Raw genomic sequence first — 5,461 nt, 5'->3', positions numbered from 1 at the left:
TGAAGGCAGATGCACAAAGTAGCCTGTACATCTGGAGTTCATTTGCAGTGGCAAGAGGTCCTGGTGCACCTAGCCTAATTCTCTCTCTCTCAAATAAAAAAAATATTTTTTAAAACAGGAGAACAAAAAATGAAGTGTTACAGGGCTGGGGAGACGACTTAACAGCTAAAGGCGCTTCCTGCAAACCCTGCCAGCCTAGGTTTGAGTCTCCAGTACCTGTGTAAAGCCAGATGCACAAAGCGGCATATGATCTGGAGTTGTTTGCACTGGCATACACTCGTGTGCCCATTCTCTCTCCCTCTGTCTCTCCCTATCTTCTCTCTCTCACATACATGTCTGTGTGTATGTGTGTGTATATATATAAATATATGTATATTTTAAATCTTACCAAGTTGTGCAGGCTGGCTTCAAACTTAAAATCCTGTGCTCAAGCATTCTTGTGCCTCACTTTCCCAAGTCATTGAACTATATGGGCAGGCCAGTATACACAGTTGATTTTTTTTTTTTAAATACAGCCTTGCTAGCCTTGTACTCATGATCTTTCTGCCTTGGCTTCTTAAGTACTTATTGGGATAACAGGCAGTTGCTACTAAACTGGAAATTGGTTAAGATTCCAAGCAAATAACTATCTAGATTATTCCTGAAGTTTGAACAAAATTTATAAGGTACAAGTGAGAAGACATTAAATAAAAAAAAAGGTCAGTGTGGTGGTGCATGCTTTTAGATAATGGAGGCAGGAAGGCCAGGCATTATTTGTTGCTGAGCATTGAACCAGGGCTTTGTGCATACTGGGCTTAAACCATAATGAGGGTCATCTCCAGTCACTCAGTGGATGGTCTTTAACGTGCTATAGTTTGTATTTTTGTGAGACAAGGGTCTCAGTGTAGCCCAGGCTGGGCTGGAATGTCTTTATTTTTATTTTTATCTTCTATGGTAAAAAGATTTAATAAGAGACTATGATTTCATAGGCAACCAATTAGCAGATTAATGAATCATTTAACCTTCTTTACTTAAAACCACTCAAGAATGACAAACCCCAAAATATATCCTCTTATACTGAATGACATAACAAGTACAAATGAAGTCAACGGTGTGCCCCATCAGCATGCTGTGGTGTATGTCCATAAAACAAGCCCTCCCTGCCCAAGCCCTGGCCCCTGGCTAACACTGATAAATGACTGTGCACTTCTCATGATGATACCAGTAGGTGAGAACTTTGGTTCACGCAGTCGGCTGCCACAGAGGTTGCACAAAGTCAGTCAGTGGTATTGGCTCATGGTGTCAGCCGTGCTCCTTCTGCAACACCAGGTGAATACTGTGGTCAGGCATGCTGGTGGCAAAAACCAAGCCAGTGTCATCCAGTCCCTTCAGCCAGGACGCTTTGCCTGCCAGGAAGCTGGAGCCTCTCTCTGATTTCCTATACTCCAGCAGAGGCCAGTGGCCAATCAGGCTGTCTGTCCTCAAGTCCATGATGTACAGGTAGAGGTTGTCAAACAGCAAGGCAAAGTCTTCTCCAAATGATGACACTGAGAATGTCATAACTGGCAAAGTCCCACTGGTAGAGACCAAGGGCCAAACTGCGGACAGTGTATTTGCTGTCAAAATGAAGTTGTGGCTGCAGGCAGATTCTTTTGTCTTCAGAGACAGACAACGTCTTTAAGCACTTGCAGTTGATTTCTCTCCCAATTGGCCAAATCTTGATTTCATATTTGCCCGCACTTAAGAGAATATAAACTCCAGAACTGTGCAAGAGAGACTTGACTTTGCACCTCTGCAAAACCACCTTGGTGACCCTCTCCGTATGCCCAGTGAGTGTGTTCAGGCATGTCCCAGCAGGTAAAGCCCAAGCTTTCACAGTGAAGTCTGCAGAGCCACTCACCAAGATACCCAGTTCATCATTGTAGTCCACACTAAACACCGCCCTGGTGTGCCCTCGGAAGTGCTGGGTCCTGGCTCCGATACTCCACTCCCAACAGGCCACAGTGTTGTCAAAAGAGCCTGTCACAGCTTCTGTTCAGCGAACTTCACCGCTGCACAAGTGTGGGTCTGGATACCATAAATGCACTGCCTTGTGCTTACATCCCATAGTTTTGCAGACAAGTCACCTGACCCTGTACAGAGAAGTCCATCTTTGTAGTAAAGTGCATACATTCTGGCACTATGTCCAATTAATGATGAGGTCTCAAAGGCTTCATGGTCTTCCTGTTGCTACTTTCTCAAAATAGCCTTCAAATAACCTTCTTCCAGTGCAAAGCATCCTGAACAGAATCATGTATCTGCCAGCCCAGTTTTCTACACGCAGTCTACCACACCTCTGTACAGGCACTTACCACCTTATTCCACTGCTTAGAGACAAGGAGCACATGAGTGAGGCCTGAGGATCAAGCCACTTTAACAAATAAAAACTGAGCTCCAAGGGAAGGAGTTTGAAGAAGTCCCGCTTGAGGAGAGTCTCCAGGTTATTGGAGAGATGTCTGAGCTGGACTGCCCCACTCAGACGAATCAGGTGATCCAGAGTTTCATTTTTCTGCAAGTCCGTCAGAGAAAGAAACGTAACAGAAATGTTATCAAGCCATGTCTCCAAGTCCTTTCTCTCCATAAGGTTATGGAAATATTTACCTGAGCGAGTCCCCATCCCCCACCCCCCACCCTGGGCCCGGGACCCGCTCAGGGTCCTCAGCCTCACAGGGGAGTGGCTTCTGGCATCGTTGGAATGTCTTTATAATACATATTGGATTATAGGCATGTACCACTATGCCCAACCTTTTTTTTCTTTTTTTAAGCAGGGTCTCACTCTAGCCCAGGCTGACCTGGAACTCACTCTGTAGTCTCCAGCTAGCCTCAAACTCATGGTGATTCTCTTGCCTCTGCTTTTCAAGTGCAGGGATTAAAGGCATCCATCACCATGCTCAACTGTGCTGCCTTGTTTGGTTGTCTCTTACTACATACTCCATGTTTGCTTCAAACTTATGACCCTCCTGCCCCTACCTCCTGATTGTTGGGATTACAGGTATGCATCATGATGTTCTCATTGGTTTTTTAGGCAAGCCCAACAGACAGGCCTTTTTGTGTATGAGAGAGAAAGCAAGAGAGAGAGAGAGAGAATTGGTGCAATAGGGCCTCCAACCACTGTAAATGAAATCCAGACATGTGCACACGCATGACTTACATACTTACATAACTTTATGGGTCTGGCTTACATGGGACCTGGAGAGTCGAACATGGTCCCTAAATGTGGAACTATTCAGTTCAAAACTATGTGGATTTATCATTTTGACTGACATTGATAAACTAAAATGCATTTATTTATTTACATGTGTGTCTGTGTGTATGCCAGTGTCTCTTGCCACTGAGAATGAGTGCTTATTTGGCTTTAAATGAATAGCTGGAGAATTGAATCCTGGCTATCAGGCTTTGCAAGCAAGTGCTTTTAACTGCTGAGCCATCTCCCCAGGCCCCTGAGACACAATTTTAAGTGGAACCTGAGTTCCCAGAAGAGTGCAGCTGCTTTGGGGAAGGGTCAGGAAGGAAGCACCTCCTCCCTCCAGTAACAGGAGTACTTCTAGGGCAGGCTCAAAACCATTGGTTAGAAAATAATAATACTTGCTGCAGAAACAGCAACTATTGCTGACTTTGCGTTTTAGGTGACTATGTGAGTATATTAACCTGACAGTGGGTTTTAGTATTTTGTTATAAAATTATCAAACCCAGGGTTACAGGGATGGCTCAGAGGTTAAATCACTTGCCTGCAAAGCCTAAGGACCTGGGTTCAATTCCCCAGTACCCATGTAAGTACCTATGATGCACAAGGTGGTGCATGTAGCTGGAGTTCGTTTACAGTAGCTAGAGGCCCTAGCATGCCCATTCTCTCTCTCTTTGCAAACAAATAAAAATTTCAAAAAAATCAAGTCCTAAGTTAGCTCAGTAAGGTGACACTAAGGTGACAGACTTGTTTCTACGTCTGTTGTCTGGTAATAAACCAGGTTCTTAAAACTCATGTTCTCATTCCCGGAGCAATTACTGACTTCTTGGATCCTGACAGTAGTTTTGCCTGTGCTCACCAACTTCCCCTGTGTGTAGAGCTGAATGAGGACTATCTGAGTTCAGTGTAAAGTTTATTTCCATTCTTCGAACGCGACTTCTGTGAGAGTAACACCTTCTGTGTGTCTGTTGCTGTGAAGTACTGCCCCGGAGGAGAGCTGTTCGACTACATAATTTCCCAGGACCGCCTGTCCGAGGAGGAGACTCGAGTGGTCTTCCGTCAGATACTGTCTGCAGTTGCGTATGTGCACAGCCAGGGCTATGCCCACAGGGACCTCAAACCAGTAAGTGACAGTGTCACACTTAGGTGCTCACCTGAGAGCTCGGTGTCATCTGCCTTTTATTCTGTGTGCCCACGTGTTCTCTAAGAATGGCTTTGTTCTTGTTCTGCTCAGAACCTGTCACATTTCTGGGTTCTTTCAGCCTTTCTGGGCTGAGGAACATTCTGTTTATCTGTCAACTGTATGTGGTGTTATTAATGTCTTTCAGATCAAGATTTCATCAATAGGAAAGAGGAGTCATTGGGTTGGTTTTTTCCATTCAAGGCTCTGTTTGTGCTTTAGTTGGAGACATCTTTCTATGGAGCCCAGCCCTTTCTATGGAGCTTACTTGGTCTACCGCCTTGCCTGGCCTCCAACTTGACCTAATTCTGTCCCAGACTCCCAAAGTGATGAGATTTTATTCCCTTAAAATCTAGTAGTTCTCAGGCTGGAGAGATGGCTTAGCAGTTAAGCACTTGCCTGTGAAGCCTAAGGACCTCGGTTCAAGGCTCAATTCCCCAGGACCCACGTTAGCCAGATGCACAAGGGGCACACGTGTCTGGAGTTCGTTTGCAGTGGCTGGAAGCCCTGGCATGCCCATTCTCAATCTCTCTCTCTCTCTCTCTCTCTTGCTCTCAAATAAATAAAAATAACCAAAAAAAGTAGTAAGTAGTTCTCTGTGGAATTGCAGATTTCAGTTTCTCAGGACTGAACAAAATGTAAGCACTCTCTAAGTCTTCTGGCTGTGTCCAATGTATGTGAGACTAAGGATGGGTGTGAAGGTTACTTTGTACAAGGAGCAGGGACCTAACCTGAGTCTGAGAAGATATGGAAGTTTTTTTTTTAATTTTTTTTTGTTTATTTTTATGTATTTATTTGATAGTGACAGAGAAAGAGGCAGACAGAGAGAGAGAGAGAAGGGAATGGGCGTGCCAGGGCCTCCAGCCACTGCAAACGAACTCCAGACATGTGCGCCCCCTTGTACATCTGGCTAACATGGGAACTGGGGAATCGAGCCTCGAACCGGGGTCCTTAGGCTTCACAGGCAAGCGCTTAACCACTAAGCCATCTCTCCAGCCCAGATATGGAAGTTTTATTGTTCTTTTCACATGTGCTTTCCACTTTGAACTGTTTAGCCTTCAACTTGCCTTTGGCACCAG

At 45.0% G+C, this 5,461-nt stretch overlaps 1 pseudogene; it reads right to left on the bottom strand.

Moving 5' to 3' along the window:
* Positions 1 to 1,281: 1,281 nt before the first annotated feature.
* Positions 1,282 to 2,620, bottom strand: LOC101605611 (annotated as a pseudogene).
* Between the last annotated feature and the right edge of the window lie 2,841 nt (positions 2,621 to 5,461).

Source organism: Jaculus jaculus, chromosome 1, assembly GCF_020740685.1.
Source record: "Jaculus jaculus isolate mJacJac1 chromosome 1, mJacJac1.mat.Y.cur, whole genome shotgun sequence".
NCBI classification, from domain to species: domain Eukaryota; kingdom Metazoa; phylum Chordata; class Mammalia; order Rodentia; family Dipodidae; genus Jaculus; species Jaculus jaculus.
Note: the sequence above shows the minus strand (reverse complement) of the source record. Positions and strands in the feature narration are given on the sequence as shown.